Here is a 23,911-nt window from a genome sequence, read left to right as displayed (position 1 = left end):
AAGGACAAAAAAGCCTCAACAACAAAAAGAAGCCAGGCTGTGCCAGGGGTTACCAGACTCCTGGCGACTCTCTATATATTAGGCAGAGGATCAATCCAGACAACTGCAGGATTGGTAGGTGGCCTGAAGCAGCCTACAGTATCCAGGGTATTTATGCAGGTCATTAATGCCATTTTTGGACATTTCCCTTGCACAGCTTGGGAGTGGAGGAATGTAAAGGTGGATTTCTTCAGGTGAGCGAGATTTCCTAATATTTTGGGGGGTATCAAATGCACCCATGTGGCAATTCGGGCCCCTAAACAAATTTCGGAAGCAATATCATTTGCTGAATGTGCAAGTAGTCTGTGATGCCTACAGGAGAATCATGAATGTACGTACAGGTTTCCCAGGATCATGCCATGATCCCTATATCCTGCGTCAGACAGCCCTTTTCCAGAAGTTTAACGCTGGAGAAATGCCTAAGCGCTGGTTAGTAGGTAATGTATGATGTACTTACTGTACTATAATTAACAGTAGCAATAGTTAACTCCTAAAGACACCTAAGTAGCTGATAGAGGGCCCTCTTATTATGTTGCTAAGTAGTTGCAGTCATATACCTCAAACTTTTATTCCATAGGTCCTCTACAACATATTGGCCCAATGAATAACATTAGGAAGAAATCAGTGAATATTTGCCACCTGCAAAGCTATTACCTTACCGTCTTTGCGCGTGAGTACTTACATGCATACATTTCTCCCTTGAGAAGAGGCGTTTAAGGGGGATTTGATCACCCTGTATACATATATAAATGGTCTATATATACAAAGGACAAGAGGGCACTCTTTGCACCTGGAGGATAAGGAAGAGATTCATAAAAATTCCACATAAAAATATGGAATCGGCTCCCTCAGGAAGTAGTTTCAGCAATTACTATAGACTGCTTCAAGAAAATGCTGGATGCTTTTCCAGAAGCACGGAACGTAACTGGGTATTGAGGTAAAGATAGCAGAAACCGTTGATCCAGGGAACATCTGATTGCCTTATGGATATGTAACATAGAAAAATGTGTACATAAAATGTATGAATTACATATTTTGGCACTTCATCTTTGGGTTACAACCAAACCTGGTAGTCAGAGCAAGCAGTCTTTAGTCCTCTGTGAAAATGAAATAGCAGATATCTTTGGGTAAGAGCTGTTCCTTTATGTGACACTTTAAAAAAAATACATTCCAAAAAAGTAATATTATTATAAATTGTTTGAGTGTATTAGGAACAGGATTGTCTTCTTTTGTATCATAAAAAGCTTGTGTATTTATTCAAAAATCTTCATAGAAAGTTACAGCAGCAGTTCAATAAGAATACATGAGTGTAACTATGTGTATGTGTGTGTGGTGACGCCTGATGGATGTGACATCTCACAATATAGTTACAAGGCGTTATATACCATTCCATACATTCAAATGTGGTCATACATACAGAAATAGATAACAAAGACTACATGATAACACAGCTCATGAATACTTGTTCCAGCCTTCTGGACAGTCTTAAACTCAACTCTGTCAAGTAAGATAAATATATGACATATGTTCTGCCCTTAACTTCACGTACAGTTACGTACATGAGTATGATAAAATTATGGGTTTCTAACAATTCCTCCTCTTGAGGGTGAGATTTATTCAATCCATCAAGTTTATAGGCTGACATACTCAACTATTCAAAAAATTGATACAATTGAAATCAATCAATTATTGCATTATCATAAATATATGTTTATAAATGTTTGTTTTAAATGTATGGTAAACTTTGATTATATAATAATCATGTAATTATCTATACCTATTCTATTACATTGATCTCTCTTCTTTCAGTCTCATTGGTCCATGGAAAAGTTTTTTCCTACTCATCAAGAAATAATCCTTAGAACACAATTTGCGTTTCTACATTTTTAGATAAAAGTCACGTTTATGCAAATACTTTCATATGTACTGTAAAAAGGAGGAGTCTTTTCATCATTATTTGTCGTTTGGCTGTAAAACAAACCTTTAATATGTTAGTCATCATCAGGAGGCTATTTAATCTTTACTGGATACCCATGACTGGTCACAGGTCTTTCGACAGGTTATCACTGTAGGTCTCATCCTATCGATAGTAATCATTCTTTACTCAAAACTTGAGAATATTGACTATCAGAATCAACATCATCATCAGTCACACATAGCAACTTTTCATCAAAAGCAGTGATTTCAACAAATCAGTTCGACATCTGGCATGTAGCATGTAGAACCATTTTCTATTCAACATGTGTAAAGGGCCATGTTGGCATTCCTGTAGGCCATGATTTCATAGTTCATAAATTCAACCAACATAAAATGATTTCTTTATAATGCACAAAGATGGCAAAAGTTTAAATTGTCTCTTCCTTTATGTCCCAGTTGACTAAACTTATATATGTTTCAAGTTCATTAATTATCCATGTTCCTCTGATAAAGTTTTTAATAATTCAGAAAAAAAACGACACCTTTTGGGATGAGGTCATTATAAAGTCAGCATGAAGTTCAACAAGGATAATCCTCTTTTCTTGATTGAAGTCTTCTTTCCCTATCTTTATAACTAGTGTTGTTGTTCGAATTCGGGTCGTCCTAATGTTCGACCCGAATATGACCAATCGAATTCTGGTGCACCCGACCCGAATTTTGCTGAATTCGAATACCCGAATTCGACCCTCCCACAATGTCTAGGGACCTCCCCCATGATGCAAAGGGCCCTCCAATTAGAGCAGGGATACCCCCCTCAATGTTTGTTGTGGCAGGCAGCCGATTGGCTGTCTGTCACTGCATGCCACACAGGCAGCCATTGGCCTATATAAGTCCAGAGCGTGCCTGCATTTACCACTCCTGACCACTAGACTGTGTCACACTCACACTATTAGATAGATTGTTGTATTGTACTGTATTTGTGCAGTCCTGAAATCTACTGTACTCAGATAGGTAGAGTGTTTCACTGTTTGCTAGATAGATAGCTAGATAGATAAAAACATAGATAGATACATTGATAGATAGATAGATAGATAAATAGTCAGTCAGTGTGTTACATACACGCAGCCAGAGGCAGGGTCCCCTGGCTGACTGCGTGCACAGTATCACACTTGTACTGAGAGACAGACACACAGACGCAGTGTATACTGCAGTATATAGTTTGTATACTGTGCTGCATATTACAAGCGTCCCACAGTACCTTATGCCTAAGCGACAGTACTTTGCACAAAAATGTGTTCCTGCTTTGCATGAACACGTGCAGACCAATGTGTCCATGGCCCTGCAGCACTCAGTTTCTGGCAAGGTGCACCTGACAACCGACAGTTGGTCGAGCAAGCATTGAGTGGGAAGATATATTTCCTATATGGGTAACTTTGGTGGCATCAGGGGAAGATGCAGCTGCAGCAAGGCCTGCATGCCTACCTCCGCCCAGAGCGCATCGACATGCAATTTCCTCCTCAACCTCCACTTCCACCTCCTCCTTTGAATCTTGTGCCTCAACCTCTTCCTCCAGGGACACTTTGCCATGGAGACCCAGCACCAGCACCTCCCATTCGGCAGCATCTGTTCACCGCCAGCAACAACATGCAGTCTGCTATTTCGGTGCACAATTCCGACGTTGCCATGCAGTCCTGAAGTTGCGAAGCCTGGGTTCCCTCAGCCACATGGGCGCAGCCATTCTAAGTGCCTTGCGGGAGCAGGAGGACAAATGGCTAACTCCCAACAGACTTCAGCCAGGCAAGGTCGTGTGTGAAAATGGGGCCAATCTGCTCGCAGCCCTGCGTTGTGGGAAATTCACACACGTACCTTGCCTGGCTCACGTCATGAACCTGATAGTACAGCGCTTCCTTAGGAACTACCCTGGCCTCCAGCCGCTGTTGCTGAAGGCCAGAAAGTTGTCAGCACATTTCCAACGGTCGTACACAGCCAATGCCAGATTGCTGGAAATTGCGAAATCTCAACCTGCCAGTGCACCGGTTAATTTGTGATATGGCCACACGTTGGAATTCTGTATAAAATTCGGCATGTTACCTTGGCCGCCACATAAAATGGCCTTGCCAGCAACAGCAAAAAGACTTCCTTATTTTTTTTTTACTTTTGTTACAAGTGTTGTGCAGAGCTGGGGGAGTCTTGACATGTCTTTTTAAATGTATTTATAGGCTGTAGAAGCTATCCACCGACCCGAATAACAACCCAAATTTTTCCCACATTGACTTTAATGGAGTTCAAATTCAATGTTTGATCACCCGAACGCAGGGTAAAAAAAATACAGATATTGAATTTTGATACCACTTGCAATCTATCAAAATAAATATAAAAATTTCTGTATTTCTGTAAAAATAATACAGATAATTAATTCTGATACCACTTGCAATCTATCAAAATGAACTGAAAAATTTCTGTATTTCTGTGAAAAAATACTGAATTTTCATTCTGATACCACTTGCTATCTATCAAAATAAATTTAAAAGTTTCTGTATTTCTGTAAAAATAATACAGATATTTAATTCTGATTCCACTTGCAATCTATCAAAATGAACCGAAAAATTTCTGTATGTATGTAAAAAAAATACAGATATTTATTTTGATACCACTTGTTATCTATCCAAAAGGACAGAAAAATGTATGTATTTCTCTACTAAAAATACAAATATTTAATTATGAATCACAGCTCCATTACAAGTGATATAGGCCTCCAAGTAGGCAGAGGGCCCTGATGGGGATGCTCGTTAAAAAAAAAAAATTAGCCAGTTACACAGCTCCATTGCAAGTTATAGACCTCAGAGAAAGAGTAGAGGTAGAGGGCCACTAAGGTGAGGAGTAGAAGCAGATGCCGAAGGCTGTGAAAGTGCTCTTCCCATCAAGGTGTCAGCAGGCCGTGCAGCAGTGGACGACTAATCAGTACACTCTGCAGAGGGGGTGTTTAAGTCATTGCCGATCCAAGCCTTATTAATTTTAATAAAAGTGACTCGGTCGACATTTTCTGCAGAGAGCCGAATCCCATTGTCACTCACTACGCCCCAAGCTGCACTGAACGCTCTTTCAGATAACACACTTTCTGCTGAGCAGGCAAGGATCTGATGGCATGTTCTGCCAGCTCCGGCCACTGCTCAAGCTTGGATACCCAGTAGCCCAGTGGGTCCTGGCTTTGCAGGTTGCAGATGTCCCATGCAAAGCTCAGGTATTCCTGCACCATGACTGACTTCCGTTGCTCAGTGTCTTTGGCAATTGCTGCACGACTGGCAGCTTGCTTCTACTGAAAAAAAGCCTGCATAGTTTGGTTTAGACGACCTCTGCCGCCCATGCCGACCTCTACCGCTGCTTAAAGCAGTTGTTTGGCTCCCATGGCTGGTGGAACTGCCATAGGGATCCTTGTTCAACCATTTTTTCACAGACCCTTTATGTAAACCAAATTTCTGTACTTCCCTGAATAAGGCATCAACACCACCGTAAGAACCGACAGCTTTTGGTGTGTAGTACTGTTTTCTCAATATTTCATTTTTTGCAGGCATTTTAGATACCGATTTTAAGACCGACTACCCTGATGCAGCCTCATGGGTAGTTTATATACTAAATGGAATTGCGTCATTTCAAGATAGTAGATTTATTATATTGAAAATAATAAAAAGACTTGGGTACAATATGACTCTGCGTAGCAGTACGTATCAGGTCAATGATATTGGAACCGGGTATAGGCCGGCCTTTGTAAACGAATTCGCCTCTTGCGTTCCAGGGGGCCTTGTCACCAGACTGATGCAATTTATTCAGCAAAAGTTCAGCATTTTTCTTATATCTTACATTACCATTATTAAGTATTTCCCTAACATCATCTCTGTTAGAGGATTCATTTGGCAGTTGTTGTTGATCGGACGGCGTTTGTGTAATTAAAGTTAAGGCAGACATTTCTTTACCAGCCTGTTTGGTAAACATCAAATATCGCCGTAGTACGTTCGTGTACATTTTAATTTTTTCATCGTCCGATAGGTCATTCCTGTGAAGTATGTCTCTAATTTCAGCCTCTAAACGCTATGTAGCGGTTCTGCGTATGTCGGGTGTTTCTAAAGCCGGTTTTTTTAGCTTGTCCAGTTCTTGCTTGGAAACCAAGAACATTTTCTCGGTAGCTTCTATTTTGAGCCACCGGCTCTATTAGCTATCAGGCTAGTGATTAAAGGTATTGCACACCCCAGCAGCGATCCTATAAACCCGCCACGCTGATTCACAATGCGCCTCTTCCCTTTAATGGGATATCTTTTATCGCTTAACTTCTTTATAGCCTGCCTCCACCTTTTCAGTATATTTTTTTGGTGCTCTCTAAGAGGGATCTTTCCTTTAACTATATTGAGAGCAATTTCGCCAATAGCGGATATCAAATCATTATTGGCGTTGCGTAAAATTGATTTTCTGACAGCCGGTTTTGTTCCAGCTTTTGACCAGCGCTTTTAAAAGATCCCAATTACGCCGTATCCTGTTAGACATCTTAACAGAAGCCCCTTCGCCACCAAGAATGACCGGGTTGTTGAGAAAAGTCACATTTTTAGATTTTTCTTATTATACACGTAAGCGGCCGGAAGGTCTGGTGGGAACAAACCCGTTCTTAAACGTAGTTCCTCAGGACAGTCAGACCTTAAATCTACAAGTAAATACCCGTAAGGAGCGTGTGTAGCAAAAACAAATCTCTGGGCGGGTACACTTTAACTTTGGCAATGCCGAAGTATTTTTTGATGTGTCCGAAATGATCAAAAATTATTTCTGGGTGGCCTACAGGATATGTTTTACTTTTATTAACAAAAGGGTACAAACTCGTGAAATCGTAATAATGCACTGTTTCACCAGGCTGAATTTTGTAATAAAGTTTATTAGCGTTAGTTCGACCACCGTAAAGAGCGTCACGGGGGTCCAACCGTGTTGGGAACTTCATTTTAAGGAGAAAGTCTTTGACCCTTTCATCGCTTATAGTCATTTGGCGCCACTTATGCTCCCACATGACACGGATTGTAAATCCGTATCTCTGCAGGTAGCTTTTCTTGACTAAGAAAGCCTGGTATAGCTGGCCGTATGTAGATTTAGTAAAGTCGTTGCTGTCACACTCGTTATAACATACAGGACAGCCATGGTAAAAGCAACCCTGAAATTCAAAGTCTGTGTGTGTGCCGTTAACCAAAGCATAGCCGTCCAAAAAGTACTTCCCTACCTTCTTTTCACCGCCCTTTAAGGCGTGTTGTATATGAATGCCTTCTGCATGCTCAATGTACATGAACCACTGGATAGCAGGTGTGGAAAATCATTTCTGGGTCTTGTGATAATTATCCGCCGGTACAATGGCTATGGTGTCTGTGGGAAGGAATTTAAATCTGTACATAGCCATGCATACGGAGGCCAGCGTGATGAGCTGGAAGGGGTCAACACATTTAGTGACTATTTTGTATTTCTTTTCACGTTTAAAGTATTGTCTTACTTTCTTTTTAGTCATGGACATAATCGTGTCTTTGTAACACTCACAAGCCCTTCGTGCGTCTGGTATCGGCCCTATGTAATTTTGATTTTATTCTGTATTGAAGAAATGGGGGAAATGACCCTTGGTGCCAGAAAAGCCCATAGCTTCAGGCTTCTTACTGAGTTTCATGGGTATGAAATTCAAAGAATCTATAAATCTCATTTTAAAATCATTAAGGGACACGCACATTAACCGACCGCCTTGGTTTACAATTTTCAGGTTTTCCTTGACCAACTCCTGTACAACAAAATAAGCGTCATACCTTCCGTAGACACTAGCGGCCAGGCAGACATTAGTGTTGTAGTTGTTAAAATCATACAAATGTTTTTTTTTTATAGCCAATTATCCGACTATACACAACTGCGCCCAGGCGCCTTCTGGCACCCCCGCGATGGTTCCTAACAACAATAACAACAAGTTTAAGAGAATTACCGGCTATGCATTTAGCATTGGTCTGTAAAGCATTAGCGATATTTTTCAAAAATGTTTCAGCGCTAAACCCCTCTCTAGACTGTCGCAATGAAAAAACAGAGTCAAACGTCTCACCGCCATCTAGTCTCAACTGTATAAAATCACCCGGTTCTGTATCCCTTAAAACCCGATCTAACAGTGATTGTACAGCAGCGTGTATTGCATCAACAGCACCAACAAATGAACGAACGGCATCCAGATTAACAAATCTAAAGTGATCATCGTACAGCGAACTATTAAAATTCACTAAGTCACGCTGTTGATGAAAAACATGCTCTAAATAAACTGTTTTATCGTCAAGGTCTTCAGAGTGCTCGTTTGTAACGTCTGTATGCCCAGGCGAATGGTCAGATTGATGCCTGTGATTTGCGCGAAAGCGGTCTGTTTGCACGGTCGGTAGACGGTGCGTTTGTGACCTGTGTGGTGTATGCTCATTGCAGGAGCATGACGGCGTAACTGTTTTGATACAACGGCGCCTCCTTTTTTTCCTATCATTTTTAGACCGCTTAGCCGCAAAGTACATCTTTATAGCCCATTTTAATTTTCTAGATCTTTCTCTCACCGGTATTTTTTTGTTTTTTAAGAGACTTGCCCCGCTAATCATTTCTAGTCAAATCTTAGGTGCCATCTCTTTTTCAATAGCATCAAGATGTCTAATAAGCTTTGTGTATTTTTCATGAGCATTATGTATTTGCTGGGCGTTAATTTTGCTAGGGCTGTTAAACGCTAAAAGCATAGAGTCTCTCACACAACATTTTAGAAAATTTGCAACACGTAACATTTTGTCATTGTACCGACTGAGAGAACTCAGTGCTCATACGCATTTTCATCCCAGCACGATGAACAATTGTTAATAAGTGGCTCATGTGAGCAATTGCTGATACATGTCTGCTGTATGCCGCCATGCAAATGATGGTCCTCTGGCGTATTGAATGTGATGCGTCTATTCAAAGTACATGTGTCAATAACAGGTGTGTTAGTGCTACTGCATGGTGTTTGGTAAAAACCTGAAGTGTTGTTTATAATACACGCTGTCTCACCATCCTGTGGAGATCTCTGTTTTTGATCAATAATTTCGGATATCGGTGATAACGGTTCTGATCGCCTGGATCTTGATTTCTGTTTGTTTGTAACGCCTGACCGCCAATTTTTGAAGCTTTCTCTTCTTTTTGCTGTCAAATTAAAAAGTTAACATTAGAAACATTGTATTAAGTACTTTAAACAGGTTCATTGCAATAAAATAGCGTAAATGCTTTATTTCAACTTACGTGCGTTAGGACAATTAATAACCGGCCCTGTGGAATTTTCATTCAGTCGGCTGCCACTTGCACTGTTGGATGTTACTGATACACCTATGGGGCCTGTATTTTTCATAATCCGTGCAACGGCGTTGAAACATCTAAAATTAGGACATGAGAACATTATCACGAGCGATAAACATTTATAGCTATCTACACCATTATTACAGAGAACGTCAGAGCGTCTTACTGTTCATCTGTGTTTTCTTTGCACGGCCTCTAGGCACATCTGAGAGGTTTATTTTTCTTTTCTTTACTATGGGGTTTTAAAAAGAGCATTAGAATTAAAGCAGACATTTAACATTAGACTACATCAGCAAAACAGGTAGGACCCATTGTGCCTTACGTGCTTTAGGCTGCTCGAGCTCTTGATCTAATTTGGTGGTTGTCAGTATTGTCAGATCAATAATGGCTGGCAGCGCATTCTCCTTTAGCCCCTTGCGGTGTTCAGAATTGCGAGTGTCCGGCGCCAATGTGTCTAAAGACGTGTTATTTTCCATAGTCGTTGCGCTATTCACAGTCCTTAGAACGTTATCAGCGCTAGCTCCTAAAATTAGAACGTGGCAATATATAATATACGATCAATATATAATAAGAAACATCAATACTGTTGTTATGTATACATCGGCAGTCCTTACCGGTCATTTGAGATGTCGAAGCGCCGACTCCTGATTCATCTGAAAGGATCAGCAAAGTGTTATCCCCGCAGACCATCTGAAAGGGTTGTGCATTTTCGGGGTATGACACGGGTGTTTCAGGAATAACATCACACAACAGCATTTGAGAATCCGAAATAAATTAAATTACATTCATTGTTGCAAAATATGAATAACTAAAGTCTAAAATTATCTGTTTTAAAATAATATATTTAAAGATATTAATGATTGAATAATAAAAATATTAATAATAAGCTGTTGTTGATAAAAATTGGTAAAAGCGTATTATAATCTTTTTCATAAAACATTAAAATACATAAAGAGCGTGGAAAATTATCAAGCAGTTAAACCTATGCATATTATGTATACAATAATATAGACGTTAGAAAAATATGAATCATAAACGTTACAAAAGAAGTGTTAGCTTGCTATCTTATGTGCATGAAACTATTCGTCTGTGTTTTTAAAGTATACGTACAAAAAATATGTATAGAATAATAACAATTAATCATAAATTATAATAATTACTATCTGTTGATAGTTACAATAATCTTTCAAACAAAATATTATATATTTTTACCTTAAACACAGTTATCAGTAATGACATTCTGTTACAAACAGTCTGTTTTGCAGCACTCATGCAAAATATTATATATTTTTCCTTAATCAATCTAATTGTAAAAATTGTAAAGTATATTATGACAAAATATTAGACTGTAGGAATAAAAAAAGGTCTGTTTTACAACTTTCAACACACCACCAATTTTAAAATTATAGCTGTGTGAATCACATGCCAATAGGGGTTGCAACAATGTAACTAGGGGTTGCAACAATGTTTTAATGTAAAAACAAACATTACAAATATATATATATATATATATATATATATATATATATATTAACAATAAATAATTATCTTACCTTTTTTGAAGTGATAGCCTACTATCTTCAGCTCTTGAAACTATTGGTCTGTGCTTTTATAGTCTGTTGTAGCACGTGGTAGTAAGCAGAAGGGGGGCTTGTATTCTGCTGTGTCATAAATATGCGTATGTTGATAAACATGGTGTCTCAGCAACATCCGTATTGCTGAGTTGCAGTATTGCATGAGCTTAATATATATATATATATATATATGTGTGTGTTTTAAAAATTATAAAGTATAATATGACAAAGTTACAAATATATATATACATGAATAAAATGTTATATAGATTAAACACATTATCAGTAATGACAATCTGTTACACACAGTCTTAATCAATCTAATTGTAAAAATTATAAAGTATAATATGACAAAGTTAAAAATATATATATACATGAATAAAATGTTATATACATGAATAAAATGTTATATAGATTAACACATTATCAGTAAATGCCAGCCAATTACTAAGAAACCTGATAACATGGATGCTTAGAAGACATTATGTAGGTAAGTAATGTGCATGTACAGCACCAGTAAATGACCATTTAGTAATAGAATACACATATATAGATCTAAAAGGATCCGTGAAATAAAACCATATACATCTATAAGGATCTAATACCCCCGCATAATATAATACACATATAAAGATCTAATAGGATCCATGAAACTTGAAACTAGTTGCATGTGTTTTTATAAACTGTGAACAGTCTATTTTCCAGCACTTGTGGAGTTAATTATATCTTTAATTATCTCTTGTAATTATGTTGGTTTCCAGCACTTGTGGAGTTAATTAAATCTTGTAAGCGTGTTAGTTTCCAGCACTTGTGGGGTTAATTATTTTGTAATTATGTTAGTTTCCAGCATTTGTGGAGTTAATTATATCCCGTAAGCGTGTTAGTTTCCAGCACTTGTGGGGTTATCTCTTGTAAGTGTGCTAGTTTTCCAGCACTTGTGGGGTTAATTATCTCTTGTAATTATGTTACTAGAGGGAGGGGTTGGTGAATGGGTGGAGAGTGGGTGGAATATAGGCGGGCCAAGGGAGAGGGCGGTAGGCTGGAGATGGGATGGATGTGGGACGGACTTGGGAGGGGCATGGGAGGCATTATGGGCGGAGTGGGTGGGGAAAGGGGCGTGTCAACCTGTCACTTTTAGTTTGACGAAAAGTACAAACGCTTTACTACTGGCAGACTCCAGTCAATGTATAGCAGGATAGATTGGGAAGGTTGGCCCCCCAGGAGGCAGCCAAAAACATTTTTTGCTGCTGCTGCCAGGAAAAAGGACATATTGCTGCAAATTGCTCTGTGGTGGATTAACCAATGCAATGTGACTTTCTGAGTGGCAGACTCTTTTTGCAACCATTGCATGCCCTGCTGTACAGGGCGATGAAAAATATTTGTGTGAAATGTATATGAATACAAAACCGATTGTTGGGCTGCTAGACTCAGGGAATGTGGTAACGCTGGTGAAAGCTGAGCTAATGGCTACAGAGACCTCCTACCTCAGAACAGTGGGGGTAAAATGTGTACACAGGGACACTAGGGCGTATCCTGTGATGTCAGTGTCTTTTGAGACCTCCTTAGGTAATATGTGTCATCAAGTGGGGTTGGTTCCCTACTTACCTTATGATCCTATCATCGGGAGGGAGTTTCCCAAATTCTGGGAACTCTAGGGTCACCCACTCAATGCAACACTGGCATCCTCAGAGCATGAGGCTACTGAGGAATCCTCTGATGATTGTGGGGGCACTCTGGGGTTTTGCTTTGTCTGTGCTAGCAGGGGAAACAGTTAACCCTAGAGAAGAACCTGCGACCTCACAGGAGAGACAGAAAACCCTTGAATTCTCGACTTACAGGTACACAGAGAAAACTTTGTTACAGAGCAGTTGAAAGACCCCACACTCTTTAAAGCCTGGGAGAATGCCATAAAAATAGATGGGAATCTAGTGCACCCAGACAAGAGTGTTGCATTTATATACTTTGTTGTTGAAAGGGACCTACTCTATCAGGTGTTACAACGGGCGGAGGAAACCATTGAACAACTAGTGGTACCCAAGTCATACTGAAAGTTGGTATTAGACCTGGCCCATGGGCACTTCCTAGATGGGCAGCTGGGGGCAGGGAAAACATGAGAGCGGATAATGCAGAGGTTTTATTGGCCAGGGGTCACCAAGGAGGTAGAGATGTACTGTGCTTCCTGTCCAGTATGTCAGGTGTCTACACTAATGCCACACTTTCGTAGCCCTTTGGTTACTCTTCCCATCATTGAGGTCCCTTTTGAGAGGATTGCCATGGATTTAGTTGGCCCATTGTTAGGATCAGCTAGGGGCCTTCAATATATTCTAGTCCTATTAGACTATGCCACTCGGTATCCTGAGGCAATTCCTCTTCGAAATACCTCTGCTAAAACCATAGCCCGGGAGCTGTTCCAAGTTTTCAGCCGAGTAGGCGTGGCCAAAGAGGTATTTACTGATCAGGGAACCCAGTTTATGTCTCGGGTAACTAAAGAGCTTTGCAAACTCCTCAAGGTGACGCAGCTACGCACATTGGTGTATGTAGAATGTGCTCTTATGGGGTGCCTTATTTTCAAGGAAGGACCAACAGATCCTATAAAAGGGTAATGTTTATTTACAGTTTAGGATATTATATACATATAAGTTACAAGAAGAAGGTAAAGGGTATATAGTAAAGGGGCAGAAAGGGGTTTAGCTCTATCTCTAGCACATGGTGATTCTCTCTCACACAACCAGGGTTTTCTCTCCTTGAACCACACCCTGCTGCAGGTCCAGAGCGAATCACATTGTTGATTCATCCTTGGTGAAGTCTTGATCAAGAGGTCACACTGATCGTATTTGTCCCAGGCTTGGGCTTGTTGCCACATACCCCTGCCCCCTCCAGGAAGACTGAAGCAATAGTAAACTGGTTTGGGCAGGAACTAGCACCCGGTGGTCAAACTGTTACCAAGGTGTTACTGATCCCCAGGCATCCACTCATGGAAGATCAATCATTGACTCTGCTCAACAATCCCTTGATAGTTGTTTTGGGGACTGCATCTGTATCCAGAGATAATGAGGTTTATAGCTTGTTTTCAAGGAGGCAGAATCATCCTTACATACAAGTCCTATTTGTATCAATTTTGGTCACTTCCAACATTCTTGGTCTTGTGCCTGAATGGCACACAAACATTTCAAGAAGTGACATAAAAAAAATTGATATCTGTATCTTCTCTATTTTCGGTATCTTTCTGGCACTCAAGAGCTTCCTTTGGAGGTATCCTCTTCACAACATAATGTAGCCCCAAGAAAGAGAACCCAGTCAGGGACCCATTTATCCAACATTCATACGTTACTCCACATGGATACTGGCAATTTATCAATATTCCTTTGGAGAATTTCTCAATACTTAATATAGCAACTACATCATTGTAACACATACATTAACCCAGTTTACCAACAAGTTACATTGAATTACACATTTCATCCATGCTCACTAAATCTCGCATTTAATATCAATGTGAACAAGTCTAATACCCACTACGAATTTACATGCTTCTGCCAAACTTGATAATAATAATGTCTTCCGCCATTACACATTATCCAACACAAGCTTTCTTGCTGAAGGTTGATCTACTGACTATGTTACTCATAAGATATTAACAAAAGTCTGTCCCTAGCAAACATTCTTTAGATACAAGTATTGCTTGATGACTTCTCAGGTTTGGATAGGGAGACCCAACATTCCTCTAGAAACTCTGTCATAGGTTAAAATGAAGTGAAATTACTTGCTATTTTACTAGACAATTTAAAGGGTCTGTATAAGCATATTCATTGTTAATGGCATCAATATATTGTTGTAAAATTAAAGCTCTTCCATCCAATTGCCATCCCAAGTATGACTCCAGAACTCCAAACTTTGGTCTTTAGTGTCACTTTATTATGGATCCTGGAAAGTAAGAACAAGAGCATAATCAGATTCTTAGCAGTTAATACTTTATCAACATGCAGCTATTATCCCCTGGTTTAGACTAGGCCGTAGTCTCAATCTATCCTAGCAGATAGATACTTGCAAGTTTTGCTTAACAAAAATTAAAAAAAATGTTTGCTCCCTCTCCCCACATTTGGTACTATTATGCATCGGTACCACACTAGAAAACTAAGTATAATGATTGCTGGGGGTAAAGTATTGAGTTTTCTTAAAAAAAACAAGTAAAATAAAATTTAAAATGATATCTTATAGTCCTTAACAAAACAGGACATGAAAAAAATAATAAAAACATAGAAAAAGAAAATTGCAACAAAAATGTTCTGCTTGCCATCAAACAAAATAAAACCCAAACACAAAGACCACAAAAGGCATAATAAAGAAGGCATAATAGAATAAACCAAAGACAAAAAGATTCAACTTCTGGTGTGTACCCAGACTTCCAGGGACTTCTAGCTCTTTTGTGAGAAGACTTCACACCTAGAGGAACAAAGGGTTAACCAAAAAACCAAATATTCACCATTCATCACAAAGGGATGACCTCTGATAGTGTATTACCAATTTAACATTTGATTTTGTGTAATTGTTTCAAAACAATTAATTATTGAGCTCATAATACCACATGGTTTTTGTTTACAAAACGAAAACTGAGTTAGTTTATACTAGGATTTATCCAGTGCTGTGCTACTACTGCAAATACCTGTTGTAAAAAACACAAACATTAGCATATAAAACTTTCACAGCTATCTCCAAACGCCCTGAAAGAGAACCCAAATACATTAGCATACTCACTCATGACAAACAATCATTTCTTCCTTTATCCTAATAAATCTAAATTTATGGTAGAGTGTTTACAGTATTCCTATATCAATAAACAGTACCATACAACTGTGCCACATATAAGAGGAAAAATGGCAATGTAGTTTGTGTTAAACTGCATACTAGCCAGTATGGGAGATTGGCCCCTGGAGCAAACATTGGTATGTTTGTCCAGCCCTGCTCCTGGCCATTTTGAGGGTGTTGGTGATATTTCCTATTTATATCTTTTCTTCCCCCTTCAGCACTAGCTGATTTCTCATGGTTATCTTTTACTCCAGGCTGTAAAGTGCTTTAATTGTCTTGGATGGGGGTTGTGCTCTCATTTACATGCCCAGGTCTGTTGCACTTGTTGCATCTTAATAATTTTGGCCTTCTTGTACTCCTATTTATGACAGATATGTCTGATGTATACCTCTCCTTGCCTTGTTCACACCAGTCCCTGAGTATATTTATGAATCATTGGTAAGAGGAAGCATTCCTAAGGGCAATCTTCAGGATAGCTTACAAGACATTTATTAGCCATCGAATAAAGGAACTCTACATCATCGGATAAAATATCTGGACAGTTATACACCACCCTATAAAGTGAAAGATACTCATTGCGGAATATTATTGGATCATCTCCTTGCTTGAATTTCATTGTAGATAAATCCTAAGTACCTCTCCCATCCCTGCCTCCTAACACACGTTGCAGTTCTTTTCTCCTACCCTCTGCTCCAACCAACTGATCATTATTCATGGATATCTGGGCCGCAAGTGGTCCTGGAAGCCAGGCCTTTAAAAGAGCACATGCATCTTTGTTGTTCAGACCATATTGACACACTACAGCCTCCAGTTTATTAGAGATACTCACTGGTGACTGTTGCCCATTAAATTCACCAAGAATCTGGAACAGATGATATTTGTCCTGAATAATAAGTGTGCTGGCATTTTCCCTTAAAGCTCTGGGTGCATCTGCTGATTGTACCCCTCTGCTGGTATTCATCTCAGTGAGAGTACAGATTTTAGCTGACTCTTGTTTGCTTTCCTGTGTATTAAGGGATAAAATGCATTTCTCTTTGGCCATCAGCTGAGAATTTGCATCTGCCAATTTCATCTCTAGTACTAAAACACGTTCTTCCATCTGAGCCAATTTTAATTGTAATGCATCCACAAACTTGCATTTAAGATTATAGTTTGCATTGCATTGTTCTACTTGCTGGTGTAGTTCACAGTTTTTCTTTCATAAATCATTCACTTCAGCTCTTAGCTCACTCATCTCTGTATCAGAGGTAGTTGTCATTTTAAGTAAACCTTCACCAAATTTATCAAATTGCTCTTTAAGCTCTTTTCTCTTCCTACCCTGATACTCCCCCTGTTGCTCAGCTATGCCTTTGATCCTGAGCAACACTGCTATCTCATTAGCCAGTTTTTCCTTATTTAATTTCTTTGTGAGTTTATTATTATGTTCCTTACATTGGGATAGTAGTGTTTCAAACTGTCTTTTAACAGGTTCATCTGCACATGTACAATAACTGGCAGAGGCATGCTTGTTAACATAAGTATACACAAATTCCATTTCACAAAGCCTACAATCAACCCAAGAAACAAACAATAATACACGGCCAATACACACACACTGTCAATACCTATACACTCACACGTGTCTGAATTCAGTCTTCAACTGAAGGCAAATTTTCCCTCTAAAAAAATATCAATTCTGTGCAATTGCATCAAAATGTAGAACTCAACTCACATTTCATAACTCCACCAATTCTCCCTACATAAACATACACTCAAGCAATAAAAACTTATGCAAATTCAATGTAAACCACTCACCACACGCCAATTCCCCAGTTTCTTTGATGTCCAAGATCCAGTCAACTCTGCATCTCGATCCTTACAGCAGGTCGGGTTGGTCCTTCAAACTAAACTTCCAAAAACATAACTCAGAGCAATTCTGTCCTGTGGGTTCTATGTGGATTTTAGAATTCCACACGCTTTCTGGGGTGCCAAAATGTAAAATGTACTCTGTTTTGGGTGCCTTATTTTCAAAGAAGGACCAATAGATCTTATAAAAGAGTAAGGTTTATTTACAGCTTAGGATATTATATACATATAAGTTACAAGAGGAAGGGAAGATTGTAAAGGGTATATGGGAAGGGAGCAGAAAGGAGTCTAGCTCTATCTCTAGCACATGTTGACTCTCTCACACAACTATACACACCAGGGTTTTCTCTTCTTGAACCACACCCTTGTTTTCAAGGAGGCAGAATCATCCTTACATACAAGTCCTATTCATATCAATTTTGTTCACTTCACTTCACTTCACTGTTCACAGTTTATCACCCTCAAACAGACAGACTTGTAGAACGGTTTACCAAAACTTTAAAACAGATGTTGCGGAAAGAGGTAGATAAAGATGGGAAAATTGGGACTGTCTAATCCCATATCTGATGTTTGCTATCAAAGAGGTTCCCCAATCCTCAACCGGGTTCTTTCCCTTTAATTTTTGTTATATGGGAGGCACCCCAGGGGACTGTTAGATATTGCCAAAGAAACCTGGGGAAAGTAAAAGTTCCCCTCATAAAAGTGTAATCGAGCATGTGGCTCAAATGCAGGACAGAATTGGGAAGGTGATGCCCTTGGTTAAAGAACATCTGGCCCAAGCGCAGTTGGCGCAGCAGAGAGTTTATAACCGGGGTGCATGTATCTGTACTTTTGCCCCTGGGGATAGAGTTTTGGTACTAGTCCCCACAGTGGAAAGTAAATTTCTAGCCAAATGGCAGGGCTCCTATGAGGTAATGGAAAAACTTTGTGATATAAAGTATAAAATTAGCCAACCTGGTAGGCGGAAACCAGAACAGATTTATCATGTGAATTTGCTAAAACCATGAAAAGAAAGGGAAGCATTAATAGTAAACGCCGCACAGCTACCTGCTCGATCTAATAATTCCAGAAGTCAGGATACCAGACACCTTGTCAAAAAATCAACAGGAAGCGAGAGACTTTCTGCTCCAAAATAGGGATATGTTCTCCAACTTGCCTGGACGAACATCAGTGGCTGCACATGATATTAATCACCCCTCCACGTGAAAGGGTAAGATTGAAACCCTACCAGATTCCTGAAGCCAGACAGAAGGTAATGTGTCAGGAAGTTAAAATAAATGCTTGGGGTCGCTAAAATACGTGCCGACGTTAGGTGTGTGATGCAAGTGGATTGAATGAACGCATGGTCTATTTGTGAATATTGTTTGTGGGCCGAGGAGTAATAAATGTCTCTGGTGGAAGGGTTGTGTTCTCTAGTGCCAGAACTCCCTCCATGTGTACTGATAATAAAGGTATATTGACCTGATGTGAGAGCATAATGCCCCTGATTCATCAAGCAGAATCGGATTATCGCTCACGCATTCGTATTAGCGATCCGGAATCGTACGCGGTCGCGCTATTCAGCAACTGAAAAAGCTCGCGCACGGAGCCGCGCTTATCCGACAGCTTTTTACTGGCGATCTCGCATACTCGAGTCCGGACCGCGGTAATCCGCGATCGATGGCCGCGCGTACGTTCGCGCTTCCAGCGAGCACGGATTTCATTGATGAATCAGGGGCAATATGTCAAAATAGATACCATTGCATCTCCTAATTTACCTACAACCAGTATATAGCGACCATCATCATCTTTATGTTCTGAGTGAAGTTGGAAGGAAACTTCATCTGAAAAACACAAGGCTACTCCTCTTTTATTCCTGGGAATTAGCAAAACCCGTGGGAAACGTTTATGCAGGTCACAACAGACAAGGTCACGTGGGGACCCTGGTCACTTGCCCAAATTTCAAGTGCCACATTATAAGTGAAATGGGAATTAATCCAGGGAATTAAAGTAAGAATTGGACATACAATTATACTCTGCAATTCCCATCTCCTGCCTTCGGACTGATTCATCCGCCTGGACTCCAACACAACCTCCTGCCATTCTGAACTGGTATTTCACCAAGCCATCTCTGTAACCGACTCCTCATATCCCACTCCTAAAACTCAACAAGCTTATAAGCCTCACCACAACCCACATTACAGGACCGGCTCCCATGGACTGTTTGCCACATTTTTTTATTGTACTCATATGGTTCTCAATTTTCTGTTAAAATGTATTATTCAACCTGCCCTCACTTTGCTAGCTCTATTCCCTCTCCTCCCCAGTCTGATAACTCATTGTCTCTCTGCTCCTTCACTCTCCTGCACCTTTTTTTTCTACTGCTACTTTCTGGTGACATCTCACCAAACCCTGGCCCCCCCCACTGCCTCTCTCTTCCCAACACTTTCAGCAAGATACTCCCTTCTCCTAACCTCACCCCCATTCTCCCTACCCATAAGTTCTTACCCCCTTTCTCTGGTAGTCTTTGGAATGCCAGATCTGTTGTCAATAAACTCGCCATTTCCCCTTTCTGATTACAACCTTATCACCTTCAATCTATTGAACTCTTGCACCCCTTTGCCACATCCCAGACATGGTCAATGGCAGAGAGATATCCGTAACCTTGACAACAACCTATTCTCAAACTGCCTTACGTCCCTAACCTCCACACTCTCTAAAATCACATCTCCGGATAAAGCTGCCACTCGGTTCAACCACACTCTTTCTCTGGCTCTGGATAAAGTTGCCCCTACCACCTTCCGTTACCCCCGTCCTGCTAACCCCTGTCCCTGGCACAACAATCACACCAAACAGCTACAAAAGACTGTTCGTTCAGCCAAGCGCAAGTGGAGAAAGTCTGGCCTCATTGCTGGCTTCATGGACTATAAAACTTTAACACTGAGCTCACTGTCACCAAGCAAAATTATTTCTCCGCTGTCATTTCCTCTCAAACTTCCAATCCACACAGCCTCTTCTCAAAATTGACTCCCTCCTAAACCCCACACCTGCTCCCTCTAGAACAGCCTTCTTTACCCAAGACATTGGCACCTACTTTAGAGAGAAAGTTGACAAAATCAGACATGATGTCTCTGCTCACCGGGCCACTCCAACCATTATCCACCACTTCCACCTATAAATCAGCCGTTACTGTGGATGAAGTCTCCTCTCATCATCTCCATCTACTACCTGTCCGCTTGACCCAATTCCCTCTGATCTTCTCCGTGCCAATTCCTCCTCCCTGGCCCCCGGCCTAACAGAACTATTCAACCTCTCTCTTTCTACAGGTATATTACCCTCCACTTTCAAACATGCCATAATTCTCCCTATCCTGAAGAAACCCTCACTAGATCCCTCCCTACCTTCTAGCTACCGTCCAAACTTCTTGAGCGCCTTGTCTACAAAAGACTCACCGTTTACCTGAGCACCAACTCTCTCCTTGATCCTCTCCAGTCTGGTTTTTGAGCTGCCCATTCCACTGAAACAGCCCCTACTAAAGTGGCCAATGACCTCATCAGAGCTAAGTCTCAAAGCAACTTTTCCCTTCTCCTTCATCTTTCCTCTGCTTGGACACTGTTGATCACCCCCTTCTAATACAAATCATGGCTCCATTGGTATCAGTGACACTGCTCTCTCTTGGTTTGCTTCCTATCTGTCTAACTGCTCCTTTCAAGTTTCCTTCAGTGGTAATTCCTCCTCTCCCACTGTTCTCCCTGTTGGCGTTCCCCAAGGTTTAGTCCTTGGACCAGTTCTCTTTTCTCTGTACACCTCCTCTCTCGGTAGTCTCATATCCTCCTTTGACTTACAGTACCATCTGTATGCTAATGACCCTCAAATCTATCTGTTCACCCCTGACTTGTCTCCTTCAGTCCTGGATAAGGTCTCATCTCACTGTATCTCTTTGCAGTTCTCTTCACTGTCTTCCATTTCACCTTAGAATCAAATTCAAGCTCCTGTGCTTGGCCTTCAAATCCCTCCACAATTCTTGTCCTACTTACCTTTCTGGCCTTGTAAAAGAATACTCCCCCAGCTGCTCTCTCTGCTCCTCCAATGACCTATTACTGACTTCCTCACTCATAACTTCATCACACGCACGACTACAAGACTTTTCTAGAGCTCTCTGGAATGGTCTTCCTCATCCTATTTGGCTTGCTCCTACTTACTGCTCATTTAAAAGAGCACTCAAAACCAATTTTTTCAAACTTGCCTACTAATCTTCTGTCTTTTGAAACCATCACCACTTCCCACCACTACATATCTCCCCTCCTATTGTGTGTTAATTCCCCCACCTCCTAAATTATAAGCTCTTAGGGGCAGAGTCCTCTTCCCCTGCATCACTGTCTGTATTCATTTGTCATTTGCAACCCATATTTAATGTACAGCGCTGCATAATATGTTGGTGCTATATAAATCCTGTTTATTAATTATAATAATGCAGGTACTTTGGATAGGAAGTGGCAGTAAAATGTAATACTAATATATCAACCTTAAGCGACTGATAGTACTGGAAGGCCGTAACCCTCTTTACTGAGGAGTTGAGGCCCTGTACATTATGTGTTGGAAAGGTTATTTTATGAATCATGAAGGTCTTTACAACATGTCAAGAATAAGTCACATAATTACCTATTTCGGTATTATTACCAACCAACAAGCATGTGCATGTGGCTTGGGTATTAAGTGCAGAGGACCCTGGAATGGTAGAGGGTATGGAAGGAAGGGGAAAGAGTTACTTCCATGTGTAGCATATGGAAAGGTATCACATAGCTTAGTTAAAAAAAAACAAAACAAGAAAAATATGACAATCAGAATTTCTGATTAACTAGAGGAGTCTGGAGATCATTCAAATCGCCGTTAGTCTCTGAAGAAGGCCATGTGTACCCCCTCCGTTTCTCCAAAAACGTATGATAACATTTACAGTTATTTAACAACTATAGGCTTTAAAAAAGGAACCTCTTCATCAATTGAAGCATAAAAATATTATAAACCAATACCTCAGGCATTAGGAAACCCAAATGAAAGCAACACGTTCAGCTATAAAGACAAAAATGTTTGCCCAACATATAAAGACACTGTAATTTTAACCATAAATGAAACAGTAGTATTCAGTTATCAAAAAAACATCTGTATCAAAGAACCTAATAGGAATAACTGCAATTCCTAAAAATTAGAAGTGCAGAAATCCCCATTACTAATAAATCATAAGTAAACAAAATATAATATCATTGTTATTGAATCTTGGTATAAGAAAGGCAACTTATTGTATAAATGTAGCAACCAGAGGCATATTATTAAACCCAACTAAACATGTAATCACGGCTATAAAGGATATATATGAAAAAAGAAAAGAAAAAATAATGTCCACGGTCAGACAAGATTTACTTCCTTGCAAAACATCTTCAGAAGAAATTGGTGAGTGTATTCCATCTCAATCCAGAACACTGGTGTGAATGGGAAGCTTCAAGAACTTTTCCTCCAACTTTTAGATGAATTGGAAACCTGTGTCCAGATGGGAGATAGCACCCTCTACTTGTGAATGATGTGAAGAATCAGTGGGGATGAGGCCTAATTCTGAGAGCAGCATTTCTCTTTCATTAAATGTAGAAAACACAAAGAATTTATTTTGAAAGTGGAAGCACAATTTAAACGGATAAGCCCAGCGATATTTTATATTGTGTTTTAGGAGCTGTTGTAACAGCGGTTTAAATGATCTTCTCTTTTGAATCGTGAGTGGCGAGAGATCCTTAAAGATTTGAATAGGATAACCATCTATAGACATACCTAAAAGATTTCTGACTACTTTCATGAAGGCTTCCTTTGTTTGAAAAAAAAAAAGTGGTCGCACAATTACATCTTCAGGCAATCCATCAGATCGGAGGCTGCCCATTGTTCTGTGTGTTGCATCAAACTCAAGGTGAAGATCATCATGATCTGGCAGCAAACCCTTCATTAAGCATTTCACAGTGTCATCTAAATCCTAAATTGCCCCTCCTTGTTCTATTTTCCAGGTCTTCTATTTTGTTCTGAGCTGTTTCTAAACGGTCCTCTAAATGAGGAGCGAACGCCAGAATTTTCAGGGACTCTGGGGACTGTGTCACCCATTTTCTGTTCTATGAGCTCTTATCCGTGGCCTATGGATTGGAGATCTTGTTTTAAATCTGCTTTTATTTTATTTCTGGCTTTTTCAAGCTCTTGTTCCAATAATGCAGCTAATCTGGCAATTAGATTGGCATCGCCAGAATATTTACTGGGCTGGTGAGAGTCCAGATAAAGACCACTTGGTGATTGGGTCTGAGTCCTCTTGCTACAGTAAGGTAGGCTAAAAACCCTGAGAAAAGAATCTGTATCTTGGGTAGACGCAGATTTGT

General features: G+C 40.0%; 1 protein-coding gene across 1 annotated transcript in view; it reads left to right on the top strand.

Annotated features, from left to right (window-relative positions):
* The window catches only part of LOC140342835 (zinc finger C4H2 domain-containing protein-like), an 83,693-nt gene that overhangs the window by 4,738 nt on the left and 55,044 nt on the right, over window positions 1–23,911 (top strand). The gene's annotated exons all lie outside the window — the stretch shown is intronic.

The sequence above is a fragment of the Pyxicephalus adspersus genome, chromosome W (assembly GCF_032062135.1).
Source record: "Pyxicephalus adspersus chromosome W, UCB_Pads_2.0, whole genome shotgun sequence".
Taxonomy (NCBI): Eukaryota; Metazoa; Chordata; class Amphibia; order Anura; family Pyxicephalidae; genus Pyxicephalus; species Pyxicephalus adspersus.
This window is presented reverse-complemented; position numbering and strand designations above follow the sequence as displayed.